Below are 23,067 nucleotides of genomic sequence, written 5' to 3' on the forward strand. Positions count from 1 at the left end.
TCAGATGCCTCAGAAGGAATGCTGAGAGACTATTAATATCAGCCAATGCTATGCTTCCCAGAGGTTCTTTGGCTCCAGCTTGTGCCAGCCTTCACATAAGGTTTCCTTTCTCTTTAAATATTTGTATTAAAAAAAACTGAGGGTGGTGCCCCCCACAATTTGGACTGGGAATGCAGCTCTTGAGCCTGGTGGGACTCACATTTCAAACTGGTTTCCCTATGAACATTCTGTTTATAATTATGATTTATTCAGTTTGTGGTTCATTTTGTCTACAAACATTTATGTCCAAGGTGGCTAGCAAATGTTTCCTAGTTGCCCCTTTATGGAAAAAAATTGAGTTCAATTATTTGAAATTATTCTGGTATGTATATGCAATTGCTTTTCTATAGGCCATTGTTCCGGGGTTTTTAAAAAGAAATATTTATAATGGTTTAAATGCTTTATATACACAGTTGTTTCAACTGTTTTTATATATGCCATTGTTAGTTAATTAGATGGATACATGATAGACAGACAGATAGATACATGATAGACAGATAGATAATAATAATAATACAGTGGTGCCCCGCAAGACGAATGCCTCGCAAGACGGAAAACCCACTAGACGAAAGGGTTTTCCATTTTTCAATGCGCTTCGCAGGACAAATTTATGGGCTTGCTTCGCAAGATGAAAATGTCTTGCGATTCTTGCGATTTTTTTTCGCTCCCTACCCCCTTTTTCTAAGGCACTAAGCTGCTAATAGCCTTTTGGCAGCTAATCCGCTAATCCCTTAAGCCTTTAATAGCCGCTAATAGCCGCTAAACCGCTAATAGCACTAATCCGCTAATAGGGTTGCTTCGCAAGACGAAAAAACCGCTAGACGAAGAGACTCGCGGAACGTATTCTTTTCTTCTTGCGAGGCACCACTGTAATACAATTTTATTTACATCCCGCCCTCCCCAGCCAAAGCCGGGCTCAGAGCAGCTAACAACAATAAATGTAACACAGTTTACATAAAATCACAATAAATTAATTGAAATGCATGCTAAAATCAATTTATTCTAAGATCAATTCGAAATCAAATTATGGGCAACCATTGGGCTAGAGATATGGTTTTTACTGTGTTGTGAAACTGCTTTGAGATGCTTCACAGGAAATGATTCATAAATGAAATGATAACAACAATAGAGAAGATGTAGTAGTAGCAGTAACATTGAAGCTGTTTTTAATTGGGAAACTTGCATGGTGAGAAAGAACGATCTCTTCTCTCTCGAGATCACAGTCCCAATCTGGATTCACAGGCATGCATGCACACACATCCACAGACACAGGTCTGGCCTTACTGTTAGGCAGTGCTATTTTTCTAGAAAAAGAGGTGCCAGAGCTCATCACAGACTTCTTCCTTGGTCTCTTAGAATGGTAATGGCACCCTGAGAGGTGCTGTAACTGAGCTCTGGTGAGCTCTGGATGAAAAAAAGCCCTGCTGTTAGGGGCAGAGTGAGGTATTTGCGTCTTTCAGCAAATACTGTGAGGTAGGGGGTGCTGGAAAGGTGTTGAAAAACAGCCTTTAAAGAGGGAACACTGCCCCTGGAAGACACTGTCCCATCACCAGTGTCAAGATCAGATTCAATGGCTATCCTAAACATGTTCTGTTTGTGAAATGGGAGAGACCATCTTATCCTTCGTCAAGGGATGTTGTGCCTTGCATTTGTCACATTTGGAAATATTTCCATGCCACTGCACCTCATCTTAATGTGTGTGTGTGTGTGTGTGTGTGTGTTCCTTTCACTGCCCACTGCAGTGAAATTACTTCACTTGTGTTATTGACACAATTGCATAAATTACACTGTCATTATACTATTGCACCCCCGTCATTTCAGTGCAAAGGAAGCATGGTGAAAATTGTGCTTGTATGTGCAGACTGAAAGCAACAGCAGCAGTGAATTCAATGAATTCACTGGACTGGTTTCCTTTCAGGATTTTGGTCAAAAAAGCAAATGTTGGAATCCTCTGATATTCCTACCTTCATCTGAGGCAGCAAAATGTCATTGGCTCCCGCTGCTTGCTTGCTTGCTTTCTTTCTTTCTTTCTTTCTTTCTTTCTTTCTTTCTTTCTTCCTTCTATTTTTTAAAAAATAGTGATAGGAGATCTGATCATGTGCCTCAATCGTCTCTTCTAGTTTGTCCCTTGCAGCCCCCCCCCCAACAAACAAATCCAGTGATTCTTGGCCCCCGGTGACAAGGCCTCTGGTCGAACGCTTTCTGAGATGCCAGTGATGTGTCTTTGCATCTTTCCAAAACTTTTCTTCTTCTTTGCTTGAGGGAAGGCATCATGAAAAAATCTGAAAAGGGTGAGGGGGAAGATAAATAAAGACTGAAGGAGTGACAGTTCTATTTCAATTGGGTTTGAGATAAGATAGCCAGGTCTCAACAGCTGAGAAGATTTCACAGATATAGAGAACATGCAAGTGAAAAAAAAGGCGGGGGAGGAGCATATTTTTCTTTTAACAACAATGAAAAAAATATTTCTCTTTGCAGGAAACCAGTCGAGAGGAATCTCTCTATAGAAGAGTAGTTAGATCAGGAACTGTGTATCTCATGAACAATAAGGCTCTGAAAGAGAGGGAACAGAGATCAGGAGAAAAAATACTGAAAGTCAAGGTAGGAATTTGATGCTGGGTTAAAAATAAAGGTGCTGACACTACTATACACAGAGGTCCCAGGAAGACAAAAGATGTTTCCAGGCATCAGCTATCCCAGGAACACTAACACACCAACCAGGAAGTGAAGCAGTTAAGTCCTTAAGGCAATTGTTCCTTTTATCATAGTGGGTTTAAGAGAAGCTCCGTTTTACAGCATAGCTGTTGTGTTACCCATGCTGAATCCTGCTAGGTGGATTAGGCATGATCAGCATGGCAAACAGCACCTTCCCAGCCCTTGTAGGGTTGCAAATAACTGGCACGCTGATTTAGTGTCCTTGCCGCTCACGAAAGCGTTACCAGTGTTGGGGGGTGGGAGCTGATGTGTTCAGACATGGTGCTTTTTGAAGAGGACAAGTCATAACTCACCCTGCTTGATTTAACAAAGCCCGTTAAGCCAAAGAGCTTTTCTGGAAGCCAGAGGGGACTAAATCAAAGTAATGTATAGCTCTTTGCCTAACAGTGTGCGGACCAAGCTACGTCTAATAAATAATCCTTTCTTTTTATTTTTCCTTATTGCAATGTGTGTGTGTTTTGTTTTGATTTGCATTTTACATGCTAACCAGAGCAAATGGGCCTCATCTGCACTATGCATTTAGATCAGTATCATACTGCTTTAAACAGTAGTGCTTCCCCAAAAGAAGCAGGGGTGCCATTTTGAATAAAATATTGGGGAGCAGGTAAGTCCTGCCCTGCATAATTGAGAACATGACATGGTGAACACACACCATTTGAATGACAATGCCCACCAACTTTGGGGAGTCCAGGTCCCCTCAGGTATTTTATTGGGGGGGCCAAAGCCTCATGTCTCCTAGGAGCCGGCTTCAATGCTGGAAACTGTGGCTTGTTAAGGGTGCTGGGAGTGACCCCTATTCCCCTCACAGAGTTACGATTCCCAGAGTGGTTTAACAACCAATCCCTCCTCTCAAGGGACTCCAGGAATTGTAACCCTCTAAGAGGATTAAGGGAAGCGGGTGGTGCTGTGGGTTAAACCACAGAGCCTAGGACTTGCTGATCAGAAAGAAGGTTGGCAGTTCGAATCCCCGTGACAGGGTGAGCTCCCGTTGCTCAGTCCCTGCTCCTGCCAACCTAGCAGTTCGAAAGCACGTCAAAAGTGCAAGTAGATAAATAGGTACCGCTCTAGTGGGAAGGTAAACAGCATTTCCGTGCGCTGCTCTGGTTCGCCAGAAGCGGCTTAGTCATGCTGGCCACATGACCCGGAAGCTGTACGCCGGCTTCCTCGGCCAATAAAGCGAGATGAGTGCTGCAACCCCAGAGTTGGTCACGACTGGACCTAATGGTCAGGGGTCCCTTTACCTTTACCTTTAAGAGGATTAAGGGGTTGCCTAACTACTTGGAGCACCCTTAACAAACTACAGTCCCCAGGATGTAGAATCCATGATTGTCTAAAGTGGTGTGATACTGGTTTAAATGTATAAACGGCTCAGGACTGCAATACCTCAAGGACCGCCTCTTTCCACATGGACCTCCTTCGTGTACCTCCTCCTTGAGAGGTCCGGAGGGTGGCAACATGAAAACGGGCCTTTTCTGCAGTGGCTCCCCATCTGGAATGCTCTCCCCAGGGAAGTTCGCTTGGCACCTTCATTACACACCTTTAGGCGGCAGGCAAAAATGTTCCTTTTCAACCAGGTCTTTGGTTGATCTGATTTACATCCTATGCCCCTTTGAAATGTGTTTTTTTTGGGGGACGGCTATTGGGTTGTTTTTCTTTTTTATTATGTATTTTATGGTTTTATATCTTGATTTTATTCTGTGAACCGCCCTGACACCCCCAGGTAGGTATGTATGTATGTATAAATAAATAAATAAATAAATGGTGCAGACTGGTCCTTTGTTATTCTTCTTAGAACCTGGGTAGGACCGAATGTTATGCCTGTGGCCTTGACAGTCTCTTTGATGCTCTTTGATGTCTGACATGGCCTTCCAATAGTTGTGTGTGTGTGTGTGCGTGTGTGTGTGTGTGTGTGTGTTTGCTTGTGGGGAAGATGCCTGCTCTTTTGCCTTTGTTCTGTTTATTTTGGAGTGTTTTGCCTCTTTGGGGAATGGTTTTGTGCAGGGGCGGAGTGTCCTCTGTGAAATGGGTATTTTGTGGTGCCCATGAGAATTTCTTAGAGGTGTTCCTGTTTTTACTTGTTGTTGTTGTTGCTGCTGGTGGTGGTAGTTGTTGTTGGTAGGTGATAGATATAGATGATAGATAGATTAGATAGATAGATAGATGATAGATAGATAGATAGATATAGATATAGATGATAGATAGATAGATAGATGATAGATAGATGACCACAGACATTATTATTATTATTATTATTATTTTGCAAATATATTCCCTGCCCCGACAAAAAGACAAGAATCGATTGTCATGAAAAGGAACTCAATTTTCCAATAGGAGAGGACAGTTTCATCTGTATCAATAAAAATTCATAGAACAACTCATATAATAATCTCATCATTCATCTTCCAAAAATCTTTCAGTTATTAACACTGACCATTTTATTTTAGCATTTTTGCCATTTCCCCATTATTATTATTTTTGCAATATTTCAGGGTAAAAAGTGCCCCGAAGGCAGATCACCAAATCAGTAGCATATAAAATGCAACTAACTAAAGCAACAGCATAGAAACATTTCATTGCAACTGGCTTAAATGAGAAATTGCAATGGCAGTTAAAACTACAGCTTGCAAAATATAGACCAGCTTATTACGCAATTAAAAGCAGATCGGAATGTCTGGGCCTTAAATGTAGTATTTCATTTTATACTGCTTTAAGCCTGCATTCAGCTGCTCCATGCAGTAAAACACCATACGAATGGAACACAGTGCTCTGAAGTCTATGTTAATGGGATAGATTTAAAAGTGCCTCACTTTCCCATTGAAATCAGTATGGTCTTGCTTTGGCCGTATTGCAGATCTAAGCACAAACACAGTTTTATTCATGCACTGACTCTGCATGCCCACAAACAGGCTGCAGCCACACTTTATTCTAGTTTCCTGATGTTTCCCTAACTGTTAATTTCCACATTATAGCTGCGCTTTCGTATGACGTAAACGTCACTTCTGTAAATATAGTGGAACACAGCCCAAGTTGGATGCTCATTTACTGTTATTTGCATATAGTTTTTTTTCTCCCCGGAAGCAAATAAAACAGAAATGAACACCAAACATGCTATATTATTATGCTATATTCCCAGAACTGGTTTTTACGTCATGTGAAATCTCAAATATAATGTCAAAATGGAGTAGGTGGCATGTAAATGTAGCCACTGGCACTGTGTACATTTTCAGAGGTCTTCTGAATGCTGATATGAATGGGTGTGATCCCTCCTCTGTTAAAACTCCATGCTGCCTTTAAAAAAATTCCTTTTGAAAATTCAACAGCATTTTAGTGCTATTTTCCCCCTAATTTTTGCACAGCAATTCCCTCTTATACAATGCCCTTTTCCTTTTCCCTTTTTGCTATTTTTACTAATAGATGCATTTATATCGTGTTCACAGAAATGGCTAGAAAGCTGCATTGCAGAATTCAGAGAAATGCAAATTTCAAAAGGTGACTGCTTTTCAGATTTACTGCAGATGGCATTTATTTACTGCAGATTCTAGACCACTAGGTAGGTGCTACTCAACTGGTGGCAAGAGATCAGCACACAAAACTGGGCCGGACGTGCCTCTAAATCATGGGGAGGCAAACGTAGGCCCGGGACCGGATCCGGCCCAATTGCCTTCTAAATCCAGCCTGCGGATGATTTGGGAATTAGTGTGTTTTTACATGAGTAGAATGTGTCCTTTTATTTAAAATGCATCTCTGGGTTATTTGTGGGGCATAGGAATTTGTTCATTTTTATTTTTTCCCCAAAATAGGTCTGAGGGACAAGGTCTGAGGGACAGTGGACCGGCCCCCTGCTGACCCCTGCTCTAAATCCTTGTGATTTGAAAGAGACGAAATGGTGTGTTCTAATATATTCACAGAAGCTGCAGACAAATGAAGGCATTTGTGGGCACTGTTGAGATAGTCCCAAGGGCCACAATGCATTTCCATCTGAATTTTGACTAGCGAGAGCACAAAGGCATCGATTCCAAAGCAAGATGTTATGAAGACAGTCCCGCAGCAAAGGGAGAGTTAGGGCTGGGTCAGTAGGTGCGGGAGAAAAAACGGAGTTGGGAGCTGTCAGCATAAATATAACACTAAAGCCTACAAGCATGAAGAACAGTGCCCTGAAGAGGAATATAAATAAAAAATAGAGCCAAGGCCCAAACGATCCTTGAGCTGTGATGTGTGTGTTTTTTTTCTGAGCAATACGATACACATGAGAAGCATAAGGGCAAATTTTGCAAAGCGCAGATTACAATCTCAAGCAGAACCAGACGGGATATGCTGACAATATTTCACAAAGGGGGACCTCCTCTTGGCCAATAACATGCAACAAACTCGAGAGCAGCATATGCTGCTGTTTGTGGATGCACACAATTGGACTGGAGTTTTATTGCCCAATTGATTTGAACAAGGCCACTGTTTCTAGCCAAGGTTCATCAGGAACATATCCATTTTTAAGAGGAAAAGGTAGGTGGCTGACATATAACACCTTGTGTCCACATGCTGTTTTTCTACACCGTTTATTTATGATGTAATGCTTTTGCGCAAATTTTCTGCCAGTGTGCATCTGTATTGGAACTGTTTTTTTAATCACACACACTCACGGAATTGTTATTAAATGTTTAAATTTCATATATACATGCAATCCCTTTATAGAAAGGGCTAGATTTATTATTATTTTTACACTTCCTTTATTTTATAGCTGCAACAGTTTTGCTGGTTTTATCATTGTTTATTGTGTCTGAAGTAAACCCCCGCCGCCACGTGCTAAGGGGTAGGTAAGAAATCGAATCAAATAAAAGAAATGAGCAAAATGAACAATGAACAATCTTTGTGAAAGCACAAAGCAGGAGGGCTGCAGAGGATTTCTCATTCTCATCCCGGCACAAAATGCATCTTTGGCACCCAAGAGTCTGACATCAAAAACCACAGCATTTGTCCTTCCCCTCCTGAGTGTAGGGAAGGCAATTCTGCTATTTTGAAACATACCGGGGGGGGGGGGGTTTGACATACCTTGGCAAAATCCACAAGAATGAACAGTCCCTTACTATCTGGAGATTGTTGTTTAGTTGTTTAGTCGTGTCCGACTCTTCGTGACCCCATGGACCAGAGCACACTAGGCACTCCTGTCTTCCACTACCTCCTGCAGTTTGGTCAAACTCATGCTGGTAGCTTCGAGAACACTGTCCAACCATCTCGTCCTCTGTCGTCCCCTTCTCCTTGTGCCTTCCATCTTTCCCAACATCAGGGTCTTTTCCAGGGAGTCTTCTCTTCTCATGAGGTGGCCAAAGTATTGGAGCCTCAGCTTCAGGATCTGTCCTTCCAGTGAGCACTCAGGGCTGATTTCCCTAAGAATGGAGAGGTTTGCTCTTCTTTCACTCCATGGGGCTCTCAAGAGTCTCCTCCAGCACCATAATTCAAAAGCATCAATTCTTTGGCGATCAGCCTTATTTATGGTTCAGCTCTCACTTCCATACATCACTGCTGGGAAAACCATAGCTTTAGCTATACGGACCTTTGTCGGCAAGGTGATGTCTCTGCTTTTTAAGATGGGTCTTGCAGCAAGTCATGCATAGAATTCATATCTAGGAGGAGAACATCATTGACATGCAGAAGACCCCCAGTTCAAGCACCAGCATCTCCACTGAAGCCCTGGAGAGTGGCTGCCATTCTCTGTTGACAATACAGAGCCAGATGGGGAAATGGTCTGACTTCTTATAAGCCAGTTCCCTGTATTCCTATGTGAAGCTTGCAAAAATGAAGTAAAGTTACTCAGTTTAATACATGAGGCTACAAAATGGCTTTACAAGGAGCCAAAGCACCCTTGAAAATCCAGGATAATGTGTGTGTGTGTGTGTGAGAGAGAGAGAGAGAATGTGCATGTCTCTATATAAGAGAAAATGAGTATAAAAGAAATATCAAATGTGTATATGTTGTGTGTATGTGAGAATAAGGTGTGAGATTAAGAATATGCGTCCCTGAATTGTGAAAAACATGGCCTCTGTCAAAGACAAAGCAGCGACCACATCAGACAGCGAGTCTGAAAGCAAGCAAATAAAAGAAAAGGGTTGCCAGTTAACAAGAGAAGGCGTGTCGGCGATTTGATGCTTTCAATGGCCGTCTTTGCCATTCAGGCTCCCGCGGTAGGAGAGAGAGCTTAATGGAGGGGTGCAATATCATTTAAGGGAGTGTGTGCTATAAAGAACTTCATAAAGTTCTAGCAACAAATTCCACTTGAGTGGCAGCTGAATACCAGAGGGTCCTGAAACGTTGGCGGTAACCACTCTCTTAAACTGCAGCAACAAACCAATCATGCAGCAATCAATACCCCAGGTTTTCAGAGCATTTGCAGTTAAAGCAAACTTTTCATATAACCACTGCAAACTCCATTTGAGTTGCCATCAATATCACAAGGCCCTAGAGCATTTCCAACAAAGCTTTCCATAAAACTGCAGCCAATCCCTCCTTCCCCTTGCTTAGTCAGTTTTCTCTGAAGAAGAAGAAGGAAGAGGAAAGGAGTTGGGGGGGGTGCTCTTCAAAAGGAGTTTTTGTCATTGACTTCAATCATGTGAGGATTTTCTCTTAGACTCAATGCCAGCCCTGGCTTTAAAAAAAAGGCAGCTTGGCTCTGCAGCTGGCAAAGAAACAGAACAGTTCTACTTTAATCATGGTTCTCCCTGCTTGCACTTTCACTGGACCTTGAAACTAATTTGGGAATGTCTAGAAAAAGAAAAGACCTACAGGAACTACTGATGGGTGAATCTGTCAATTTTGGTTGCTCTCATTTTGGGTTCTTGAAAACTCATCAGGGTTTAAGTACACCCCCCGTCCCCAACTATACACTTTTGTGTATGCAATTTCATGAAATATACACATTTTTGCAAAGCAATTTAATGCATTTTTGTATGTTGTTTTCACTAATGTAAAGCATCTTTATGCACACATTGCCCTAGTGCACACACTTTCATACAAATTACTTGGCCTGAGAACTGCATTGCAAAATTCAGAGACGTGTGGGTTTCAAAGCATGTCTGTGTTTAGATTTGTGTATTGTTTGGGAAAGTATGGAATTGGCTAGTTTCAGCTCTAAATATGAACTGAATTGAATTTCTCTCCCCATCCTTAATCAGAACCCAACAGATTTAGTGGATCCGATCCCTTTTGATACACTTCTTCAGTCTAAATAGAAATACTTGTGTAAATAGAATTACTTGTTCATTTATTCGATTACCCTGCCCAGGGCCTAGGTTTTCCACATTGTGTTTTATGGTATCATCTGTGCAATATCTGCGCACGCAGCAAGCAACATAGACTCCTTTTCAGGTTGTATTCTGACAGTGACATTTTCATTTGCTGCTGCTTCCATGGCACTAGAGATGTGCGCGGCTATGGAGCCAAAGGAACATCCAGATGGAAAGAAATATGAGTCTGAAGACTGGCTCCGTGGCAGAACTATTTAAAATTGAGCCAACAGACACTCCAAGCAAAGTGTCCATGTCCTCATGCCTGGAGGCTTCCTTCAGGGCTCCAGCTGAGAAGGCATGGCATTGCCCCTTGAACAAGGGAAGGATGCCATGTCACAACAATGATGAAGTGATTAGTGAATGACTGTCGGGAAAAGAAAGAAAGAAAGAAAGAAAGAAAGAAAGAAAGAAAGAAAGAAAGAAATTACCAAAGCGTTCTCTATCCTGACTACAAGATACATTATAGTAAATATGCAAAATGATTTTTTTCATATGCCAGGCATTCCAGATTGCCTTTTAGCACCTCTTCTCCTATTTTATGTGAACATGTGTTCATTGGTAATACAGAAGAGATGAGGCATTAGTAATGCAAATGAGAATTTCTGGCCAACGAAGGCTTTACATTTCCATTACAAATTGATTAAAGCTATAACCTTCGTAGTTGGAAAGCAGGTTCTGTCTCCACTAGAGAGCCGGAATAAAGATCAGAACGTTGTAATCAATCATACAAAGTAGGGAAACATAACTTCGCAAAATTAACTACTTTAGACTGTAAACCATTGATGGTTGTTGCAGATGTACAGAAAAGTACAATTTGCCCCAGACACCAAGCAAAGAAGACTGAGCAGGCATTTGGGGGAAAGGATGTATTTATTATTCTTTTAAAAAAAAGTTGGGAAGAACTGAAAACCAATTTCACCAAATAAACTGAATTAATATAGCACCAGCAGGTGAGGATGTCTACTAATTCTGGTATGGAAGCAGCCCTCCAGACCCCTAGGACATGTTATGCAGCCTTAAGCTGTCGGTTTTGAGATAAGGATGAGTAGGGAATTATTCCCTCTTTACTAGGTGAGTCTTGGGTATGAAACCAACATACATACCAAAGCCCCACTGTCCAGTGGGATGTGCCAGTTCTACTAGCAAATCCCTAAAATATGCTCATAACCCAGTTATACTGGCTTTTCTCTCCCACTTCCTCACCTGCCTGGATTCCATGCCTCAATGGTCAACCAAACCACAACACTCTTAGATGCCAATCTAATTCATTCCAGCAGTGTGGAGTAGATCAAAAGGGAGGGACCATGAGGCCAATCAAGGAATCCCCCTTCCAAAACCCCGTCCTACTGACAACTAGCAGAAGCGCAGACTTCATATAGGGAGAGTGGGAAGGCACAGAAGAAACACAAGGAGCAAGAGTTGGGGAAGGGACAGACTGAACCACACTCCCCATTGGTCAAAAGCCAGCACGTAATTACCCCTCCTAACCCCCTCTCTCTTCCCAAAGTCATATTTCATTAAGAAGAAGGGATAAGGGCAACCCCCCTCCCTGTAAGAGTGACAATTCTATCCCAAGCAGCAGCCTACAAGTAGTTTCAAACCATGGTTTGTGATCCTGCTTTGCTTGGCCTTGTGACAAACCACAGTTTGGTTTTCCACCCGAATCACCTACTTAAATCAGTTTATAAACTGCAGAACTGAACTGCATACTCTTAGGGGAGGGATGGGGATGTGAGTGGCACTGTGGTCTAAACCACTGAGACTAGGGCTTGCCGATCAGAAGGTCGGCGGTTCGAATCCCCACGATGGGGTGAGCTCCCTTTGCTCAGTCCCAGCTCCTGCCAACCTAGCAGTTCGAAAGCACCTCAAAGTGCAAGTAGATTGTCTGCGGACAATCGTCAGCTCCCTCGGCCAGTAAAGCGAGATGAGCACCCCAACCCCAGAGTCATTTGTGACTGGACTTAACCGTCAGGGGTCCTTTACCTTTACCTTTTTTAGGGGACGGGTGGGGACCTGGGAGACCTCCACATGTTGCTGGATTTCAGCTTTCATCATTCCTAACCATTGACCATGCAGGCTGAGAGCTGGAGTCCGACAACAAATGGTGACTAAATACATCTCTATTCCTGCACAGTTTGTGACTCCTGTTCCCAACCTGAGCAAGGCCAGTGCAAGTCGCACAATGAAGAGCGGCTTGGAATACAACGGCATCTCTTGTTCTTTCTTCCTGCCAGGGCCAGTAAAAATGGATGGGAAAATCAAGCAATTGATTGGAAGTGTAGCTTTTCGGAGCTGTGTTCAGGTTTATAGGCAACAAGCTGTGCAGATCTGTCTTAGAGAAATTGCTTTATATACTGGGTTGTATTCAACACAGTGTAAATGAGCTTCCACTCAGGCAACAAGTCTTTCTGTCATAACCTCCCCCCCCAAAAAACCGCCCGATTTCCCCCCAAAATCTGCCCTGGAAGCCCCCCCCCATTCCTTTGGAGCAGAATTTGAGAGTGTAGGGGGGACTGCAGAGGAGAGAGAAAGGGAGAAATCCTGCTGTGTGAGCATATAACCTGTAGCATTCAATATCAAATTTCTAATTCGATTTATGCATAAGAGAATGCACCTGTCAGTTCTAACTCCCATGCAGCACAATACTGGATTACATGCTAAATAGTCACAGTAATGTGACAAAAGTAGGTACATAACGAGTATCCTTGAGGCAAGAATTCATATTTCAAACATGTTTTCTTTTCTCCTCATAAACTGAATTGCTATGGAAATAAATAACTCCTATTAAACACTGAGGTTCGGCATGGGTAGCTTGAATGCAAATCCAGCAAGACATAAAAGTTTCATCTTTTTAAATGTTGACATTAGATCAAGCATTAACTGTCCTATTCACAAGCAATAGATCAAGCAATGTGTTTATCATGTAAAAAGGTGCATCAAGCACATTTAAATGACATTCAAGCTGTTTTTTGAATTGGACACTATCTCTGCAGAATAATTTGATGTGAAATGAACTCGGCATATCAAGGGAGTATAAACACAAATCTCTGCATGGCACGCTCCAAACAATAGGTGTTGTGATTAATCAATCCAGTTTAGTTCTGCTAGCTAGCCTACGGCTTTAAGGGGAGAAAAATCTTCTTTTAAAAAAATGTTACATCCCAAATGTATTCTGGGGCTCTGTCGTTATATATACTCAGTCTATCCTGGCCTTCATTGCTGGACGAAGAACTTGAACTCCCAGCTCAAGTTCTGCAGTTCCCGTGCCAAAACCAGATCTAAACTGAGATTGAAATGGATCTAGAAAACTGGTCACACCCAAGAGAACTTGGATCTGATCAGTAACCACCTGCTCAAGAGCCTTGCCCCCCAAAGGGAATATGAGTAATTGGTCAGCAGTTTACATTTTCTGGATGCACAGAAGGCTTCTTAAGGAGTGGCCTCCTTTAAGCAGGCAGGGACCCTGGTCCATCCTACCCCCCCTTTATTAGCATTTATCATCCATGAAGATCAAGGGTCAAGAGCACATGTGGGCACCTACATGGACCCAAGCATTGTCCACATCCTCAGTTTAAGCTCATTCAACAAAACTGGGCTAGGCAGTGCTCAGGATATCTCTTGTGGTTCACCTGCTATAATAGCAGAGTCAAGGTACCAGCTGATGCAAGCAATTTTATCTTCGAAATGCTTTGCAAACAAGTGGCTGTAGGCCACCTTTGGTGCCACCACCTCCTTTGGGCTACAGTGTGAAAGGCCACACATCACTCAGGAAAGCTGTACGGGGTGGGACAATGGGAGTGCAATGAAGATAGCAAAGTATTCTTCTACACTGTCTTCACTGCTGCTGAGTAAGCACAATCATGAAGCCTCACTAGCGTTTGGCTGCATTGGTCCAGTGTTTATTTGGCAAAATTGCACACAAACATACGTATATTAGAAGAAATTTACAGTAAGATGCTGATGAATTTCCATGAAGCAAATAAATGAATTGCAAGCTGATGTGGAAATCTGGAGAACTGAACAGGAGAAAATCAGAAACGGAGATTGCTGGAATGGACAAATCTGTCTTTTCTCCATTCTGTAATGTAAGCTGAAGCTATCCACCCACCCAAATTCTAAGAATTTCTAAGGTGCCCTGAGAAAGAGATGAGAGAAGAAAACTTTCAAGAAATTTATTACTCGTTTGCAGTGAAGTGGTGAGAAGTTGCTTGCATTCCAGCCAGTTACAATTGTGACCAAGTGAGTAGAATTGCCGCCTGCACCCTAAGCTCCATTTCGTACCCCATAACTTTATTAGGCTATTGTTTCAGGAGAGTTTTGAGCTTCCCATTTATGCAAATACAAACTCATTAGTGCTTGGGCAAACAGGAGCTAAAGAGAGAATGATTGGAAATGAGAGTGCATGTGGCTTTGTGGTAATCGCATGGATAAGAACAAGTCGTCACCAGGGCACTCGAGAAGAATAAAAATGTGATTAAGGACAACACTGCTTGGCCTTTCTAGTAGGCCATAGGGGGGAATTTGGGAGAAAGATAAATATGACTATAAGGAAGATCTCGGGGAGAAGGGGCGGGAGAGAGAAATAGAATAACTAAGTTGCCAAAAGGTCAAATTTTACAACACAGACCCAAAAAGAAAACATTCAACAATATTTTCTCATACCCATGTGTGCAAAAATAGCTTATAGTTATTATTGCTGTAGAGAAGGGAAGTTGTTTGGGGGTCTCATAATAATTTCAAAGGCAATTATATGAGTACAATGGGCATTTACTGAGAGAGGAGAAAAGAGACCCAGGAGCCGCGGTCGATCGCAAGACGATTCTGAGTCATCAGTGTGTGCTACAGCTACAAAGGAGGCAGGAAAAAAAAGGCAGTTTAGGGTGCAATAGGAATTTCTAATAGGAATAAGGGAAATAAAACACTCAGCACAGAGCATTTGGACTTGGTTTCTGAATACAGTTTATAGTTTTGGTCACCTGTGTTCAGGGTAGATTAAGAAAAAAAAACACCTTCCTAATGTCTACTGGAGTACAGAAATTCCTTGTTTTGAAAAAGGCTGGGAGGGAAGCCTTAGCTTGTTTGTTTGCTCAAAAAATCATAGAGTTGGAAGAGATAGAGAGAGAGATCATGAATGTGAAGAGAAGGTGACACATACGTCTGCCTGTATGACTGTATGCAAGCACAATAGCATTCTTCTCATTTGTGATTCTCAGCAAGTATCCCAAACCTGAACGTTGGCCCTCATTTCTTCAATCACCATCTCAACTCTCTGCCAGAGTTATGGAGCTGCGCCCCTTCCTTGTGTTCCATGTTGGACAGTCTTACCTGTTCTTTTGCGAGTGCTTATGTGCATATGAAATCTGCATAGGAACATAGGAACCTTCCAGATCTACATGGAGATGTGAAGGACTGAGCCTGGAATGAGGGCTGCACCGAATCCAGTTCTCCCAATCAAGTCTGCCCTGGGCCAATCCAGGCACCCCTCATCCCTCTTCAAATCAAGTTCTGAATTATTTCAGGGCATAGGGCTATAGTAGAAAAACCTAATTAAACATACAGCTGGGAGGGGGCTGGGGAAAGAGACATTGCATCTCCCCCTACTGATTACAGAGGGTTCAATTCTGCAGTGTGCTCCATCACAAGCAGCTTCTCTGTGGGGAAACTGCCTATGAGTGGGCACCTAAACCCTGGAAGATTGCTTCCTCCATTCAATAGCTGTTGAATGGAGAGAGTGTTTCTGTGCAGTGATGAGTCATAAGCTGCTTTCATGCAGGGAACATAGCAGATACTCCGAGCAGGAAGGAAAGTCTAGCAGCTTTGGCCTTGTACCTTTTCCCAAGAAGATGTAGAAGGTAGTGAGGTCTTGGTCTTTGCTGCGGCTCCCCTTCATGCTTCCCTTTACAGCCCCTGGTTTGTTCTGGGTCATCTACCCTAACCCAAAGTGATCTGTGTCTGTCTTAACCTGACTCAAGTGATGCCTGAATCCCTCCAAATTGGACCCATTTGGCTCACGACTTGGCCAAATCCAGGGCATAGCTCTACCTAGAACTTTCTACATGCAAAGTATGTGCCCGGCCACTCGGCTGCAGCTCACTCCCAATATACCAGAGTTGTTATTAAATAGTTTTCTGGCACCATTTTAACAATGATTTCATAACCAGATTGGCATGCCATGCCACAGCTAATTATGTGCCACCAGTTGACCACCTGTCTCACAATTTGAAAACAAAAGATTTGAAAGGGAAGGCATAGAGATGGGATGTGATTTTGGTGTTGAGTTCAATGTAATGCCAGGAGCCAGGCCCTTGCACTAAATGTCTCATGTGACTGACAGGACCTCCGAGGGTATCATGTTCCCTACCACTGGGCTGGTAAACTGCTCCAGAGGTTTAGCAGCAATAGAGAAAGCAACTTGGCACACCTGCAAGGATGACAGCTGCTGAGTACATTGATCTTCTGTCATCATCTCTATTTTGTAGCCCACTTGAGAGAAAGGAAAAAAGAACAAGAGAGAGGAAAGATGTCACAAATACAGATGGGGAGAAATTAGTTCAGCTCACATTTTAACATGCATGTACAGCGGGTGGCACTGTGAGTTAAGCCACAGAGCCTAGGACTTGCCAATCAGAAGGTCAGTGGTTCGAATCCCCGTGACAGGATGAGCTACCGTTGCTCAGTCCCTGCTCCTGCCTACCTAGCAGTTCAAAAGCACGTCAAAGTGCAAGTAGATAAATAGGTACTGCTCCGGTGGGAAGGTAAATGGTGTTTCCGTGCACTGCTCTGGTTCGCCAGAAGCAGCTTAGTCATGCTGACCACATGACTGGGAAGATGTATGCCGGCTCCCTCAGCCAATAAAGCAAGATGAGTGCCGCAACCCCAGAGTCAGCCATGACTGGACCTAATGTCAGGGGTCCCTTTACCTTTACGTTACCTAATTTTGCATTTCCCGAGCCAATACTTGAACCACAATGCAGCCCCCTACTGTGAAATTTGCATTTTCATCCAAGGTGTACAAAAACATCACTACATTAGGGAAAGTGTGTTCAAAAAAAGCATTGGTGAAAATATGGTAAAAATAAAATAAAAATGCATTGAATCAGGGGAAATCAATTCAAAATTATGTGCATTTTAGGACAAATACCCAGAAAAATGCATACAATTTTTTCATACAACTTTTTCTCCGCTCCACCCTCCTCCAAAAAAAAAAAAAAAGTTCACAAACTGATGCAAACATTGAACAAATGTGAGACTGGGAAAATGAGAAACTGAGAGGGACCCAAAATGTCAGATTCATCCATCCTATCCACAACACCAAAACCACACTAAAAGCCTGATCCAAACACCATGTGGAAAGAACTTTCTTAGAGTAGGGATTACAGTCATTGTAGGACTCCAACTCCCACCAGCCAGAGTCAGCATGGTCAATGGTCAGGGGTGGTGGGATCTGGAGTCCAATGAGATTGGGGTGGGGGAGGTCAGGTTCTCCATCCCTGCCTTAGAGGAAAAGGAGGACAAAAGTCAAATAAGAAAATTAAAATCATTCAAACCATTCGATTTGTAGCTCCCCCATAAAATCTTTGAAAGTTTTCTGCTTCCCTATAATGGCTCCTCAACCTGTTCATCATACAGCCAATACTCTTTGTCCTTCTCCAAGGAGGTTTCCATAGCATCACACCACTTCATTTCTACTTTTCTGTAAGGATAGATATTTCCCTGCCAGTGTTCAATTATCAGGTGCAGCCTGCACCATTTTACCTGCTGAGGAGAAATGAGAATGTGTCCCTCCCAACACCACCTGCCCCCCAATTCACCGCCACCAGAACACTCCACTCTCACAAAAACTAAGTGAGAGGAGGACATTCCAGCAGTGACAGAAGTGGCAGGAGGGGCGCCATCTCCTCTTGTTGCTTCCGCTGTCTGAGGCGGGTGGTTTACACTGCCTCATGTGTGGGCTGACTTTGTCAATTACCAACCAGTATAGGTATTGGGAAGTCCAAATACTTATTTTTACTGACCTCCCTTTGTCTGGAGTGGCATCCTAGAGCCTTAGAACCTGGGATGGTACCTTGATCTCATATTTTAGAGACGACTTAGTGATTTATTAAAAGTGATGTGGAAATATGGAGAGATGAACTTAGGTCAGAACAAATGGGAAACTGAGAGCATCCAAAATTGACAGATTTACTTGTTCCTTCTCACTCCCTTTCCACCCCCTCCCAGTGTTGTTAAAATGCCGCACCTTAAACAAATAATGACGATGACAATAATAATTATGACAACGTATTTCATATACTGTGTATAGATTCTCAGTACTAACTCTTTCTCCATCACAATTTTTCTCTGATAGTTATTCTAATGTTGCTCTGACATTGAGATGCCTGCCCTTCAGTGCTGCTCTTTAAATGGATCAGCTTCCTCTCTGACTCATCACTGGTCTGTTTTCTATTACCACTGAGTCCACCTGTTTTGACCCAGTTAATAATTTTTATCATGAATTTTGATCGTGAAGCTCCAACCTCCTACGGTGCTTCACAATCTTTCTGTCCCTTTCCATGAAGACTTAGCAGGCGGGCGGTTTTATCAGAATTGTTCTGGGTCATATGGAAAGATCAGGGCAGGAATGGTAGGAGTATAGTTTTATGGTACAGATGTTAAATATCAACATGTTCCTTGAGGTAAAGTAATAGGAGCCGGGGTAGCAACTTGAATAAAATATTGGGCCCAGGTAAGCTGCAGTGCACACACACACCATTTGAATGGAAATGCCCATCAGCTTTGTGGAGCCCAGCCCCTTCAAATATTTTACTGTAGGGGCTGAAGCCCCCATGGCCCCTAGGGGTTGGCTCCTATGATAGGAGCTGGCAATAAATATCAATTAACAAAAAGACACTGGCTCTGTATGCGTGCTATTCCAAGACTGGGCCTTTTGCATGTGCATTAAGAGGAAGAGGGTAGATAGCCTGGGCATAATTGCCTAGGAGTCACTCCATTGGTGAGATGCGGGTGGCGCTGTGAGTTAAACCACAGAGCCTAGGACTTGCCGATCAGAAGGTCAGCGGTTCAAATCCCCACAACAGGGTGAGCTCCCGTTGCTCAGTCCCTGCTCCTGCCAACCTAGCAGTTCGAAAGTATGTCAAGGTGCAAGTAGATAAATAGGTATCGCTCCGGTGGGAAGGTAAACGGCATTTCCGTGCACTGCTCTGCTTTGCCAGAAGCAGCTTAGTCATGCTGGCCACATGACCCAGAAGCTGTATGCCAGCTCCCTTGGACAATAAAGCGAGATGAGCACCACAACCCCAGAGTCATTCGTGACTAGACCTAATGGTCAGGTGTCCGTTTACCTTTACCTAACTACACTGAACATAGTGGGGCTTATTTCTGCATCAACAAATCGACTAAATCTGAATAAACAAAACAATAGTTAAAGTACAAGCCCCACCGCTTCTGCTGCTGAAGGAGAAGCAGCGCCGCCAACAGCACTGGTTTCTGGTGAGATTACTGCTGGCACCACTTCCCCAGTGGAAGCAGCAGGGAGCCCATGAGGCCCCCATCGTTTGCATTTCTGCCACCTGAGGTGGCTGCTTCACCCCGCCTCATGGGCGAGCTGGCCCTGGTGGTAGACAAGCAAGACTTAAATCATCACTCCACTAAATTGATCCATCGTGGTGCATTTCATTCTTCCAAAGTGGTTCAGATATGGATAAAATTAGCACTGGTGCACCAACAAGAGACATTTTCTTCATCTTTCACTTTCCTTGGCAGTGTGAAGTTTAAAGCAGGGTGTGTGTGACAGAACAGTTGGCCATTCAAGATTCTGTTTAAACTACTTCTGCTCGCTTAGGGCAAGAGGGAGAACATTGATCCCTTAAACAACTTTACACTGGAGCTATATTTTTAGACCCGCACTGCAGCAGCTGCTCACACACCATGGAACCCATAGCTACTCAGGCCTAGATAGGGGTTACGCTAAGATTCACTTCTCCTTGCCAAGTTCAGTCTGAAAATCAGCAGTCTTCGAGGACTTCAGGAGAAGCATAGTGCTTGAGGTGAGACATTACCAGGTGGAATTATTCAAGGTCTGGGATAACAATTCCCTAGCACAAGATGCTAACCAAGGCTATCCCATCAATTCATTGGATCAAGGGATTAAAAGTCAAGTAGCTGAAATGATGGCTTTCCTAAGATAGAATTAACATTTATATCTCACAGGGCAGTGGATGATGCTTGGGATTAGATGGTGGCATATGGAGACACTGCTTGGTGGCTGGTTCAAATCCAAGCTCTGTTCATTGTGGCTGTAATAAGCAATGACTTTTTGATGGCAGTTAAGCAGCTTATGTGCAAAATAATTGGTCATCCCAGGCAGCTCCTAGTGGCCAAGTGCCTGAAAGCTGGAAACCAAGAGCACAACTGGCATGGGTTTAAACTGTGCTGCTATGCACGGCTCAGTGTAGAGAAGTAAATGGGTCACTGAGTAAAAATTCATGCTCAGATCCTAAACATGGTGCTGAATGCAAAGGCCCAACAAAGAGAGAAAATGGTTTGCTAGGGAAATGAATAAAACAGCAGAATAAAAATACTGAGGATCAAAAATGTAAGTTTCAAGGTGGTTCAGTTGGGTGACCCATGGCCAAGCAGCATGGGGGTGCTGCAGGATTTCATTTTGTTCCCATGAAGTCTAAGATGTACATGAAACTTCTGGGAAAGGCAGTTTGGAGATTTGGAATATGGTATGCTGGCGAGACCCCCCCCCCCTCTCTCTCTTTCTCATATCGGATTGCAGAGAGGCAGTGAAGGTCCTGAACCTGTGTTAGAAGGCAGCAGCCATGGAGAGGAGGTGGGTGAACAATCTGAAGCATAATCCAGGCAAAACAGAAATGGTTTTGGAAGGATGACCCAATATTATGTGCACGATCCACTCTAGACAGTGGATCTAGAAAGTGATGTGTTCCCCTCTAAGGATCAGGTTCATAGCTTGGAAGTGCTCTTAGGTGCAGCCAAAGGTGCTCAGGAGTTTTCTTTTGCCTCTTGTACTTCCATATTTTAAAATTCTGGGTTCTAAATCTGTTTCCTAAAATCCCAGAGGGATGTTGCTTGTGACTGTTTTGGTTCCTTTGTTTTCTCTCCTCTTACTCTTTTCTGCTTCTGTCGCTTAAGATTATGCTGGAGTGGATCTCCACCTTCCTCCTTCCTTACCCTGAAGTGTGGGGGACTTCCCACTTATCATATAGGAAAGGAAGAGCAAAGGCATAGAAGTTCAGTAGGGGTGGTTGCATGCAGGAGCAAGAGCAGCAGCCTCTACCTGCTGTGGGAAAGCAGGGCATTTGACAAGTGGAGTGGCAAACTGGGGCCGCCATTTTGGCCCACTGCCATTTCCTCATGCCATATGTGGTCTACTAGGCTTATATGAATGGGCCTGCCCAGGTGATTTCAATACTCATCCACACACAGATACACTATGCTGTAAACATGCATGCTCACTGGGGCTAATGGGTGTCATAGTCCAGAACATCTGGATGGTACCAGGTTGGTAAAGACTTCTACATGGGGAATGCTGGCTGGTGATGAATGGGACTGGCAGGGTGTAAGGCAGGGAGACAAACAGTAGATGGAGCCAGAGCCACTGGCAGGCAGAGTCCTCCCAGAACTGGTTGTAAGTGAGAAGACAGACAAGGAAACGAGGGCAGTCTGAGGATGTGGGGCAGTGCCCCATTTGCCCTAATGGACCACCCTTCACTTGGTATGGGATTATACCACAGAGAAGTGGCTTCCACATTGCTTGGACTGTGGGTACAAATGGTCAAATAATGCATCACTATGATCAATTGCCAACCTAGCAGTTCAAAAGCACGTAAAAGTGCAAGTAGATAAATAGGTACAGCTCCGGCGGAAAGGTAAAGGGCGTTTCCGTGCGCTGCTCTGGTTCGCCAGAAGCGGCTTAGTCATGCTGGCCACATGACCCAGAAGCAGTACGCCGGCTCCCTCGGCCAATAAAGCGAGAGTCATCCGCGACTGGACCTATTGGTCAGGGAACCCTTTATCTTTTTATGATCATCAAACACTGCAAAGGTATGCCGCTGAATGCTCCCTTGTGTCTACAATTTCTGCACACAGAAGATAGATGGCATTTTGTGTTGGGGGGAGTGGAAGAATATCCACTGAATCTGTCACTAAAAGTGTCTCTGTTAAAACATTAACACAAATACTTAACTTTCAAAGATGTTAGCGTGTCATTACTTGTCACATAAATTGTTCATCTGGATATTTGCAGAAGGTACATTTGAAGGCTGCTGCGGAGCAACTATCAGGATTCATGAATAAGATATAACGCATTTCATATTTTATAAGCGATAAGCATGTTTTCCACCATTTGTAAGGAAATAGAGGAAATTGGAGCCTGCAAGTGTTAACGGAAGATTTTTGTTTACATAAGGTCAATAACGCACACCTGATACTTGGAAGTCAGAAGCCACTGGTGTAGTGAGGCCTAATCAGGACCAGCCACCGAATAACCAATTAATAGTGATGGAAAGGGCAAAACAATTGGCTGCCCACCCCAACAAAAGATTTGAGAGACAAAATTTAAGGAAAAAAGATCACAACTTTATTGGTTAACAATTTGAGGAATGGCAGCTTGACCCAGTAGCCTATGTGAGCATTCCTAAAGTCATTAGCAGCCTACCATGAAAAAGGTGATGATTAAATGTATTTCCTGGCCTTTACCAGCAGGTCCCAGGGTGGCTTGCAACAATTAAAAATCCAGTATTAAAATTCAAACATATCACAGTCACAGGTACAAGGTGGGTCCTAGAAAAAACACATCTCAGGGATGGCACTGGAGTTATTTCCACACATAGCAAGAGGACAAAACCCCAATAAATGTGCAAAACCTCATTGACTTATGCCTATGAATTACTCTGTGATCTCAATCCAAACAGGTTACCCTGCAAATCGGTGTGAATTTATCTCTGAAAAACGTGACAATGTGATGTCCACTTTTGTCTACCCAGTCACGGCGAAGATTACGCTATGACAC

Source organism: Podarcis tiliguerta, assembly GCF_965153285.1.
Source record: "Podarcis tiliguerta genome assembly, chromosome: 5".
NCBI lineage: Eukaryota > Metazoa > Chordata > Lepidosauria > Squamata > Lacertidae > Podarcis > Podarcis tiliguerta.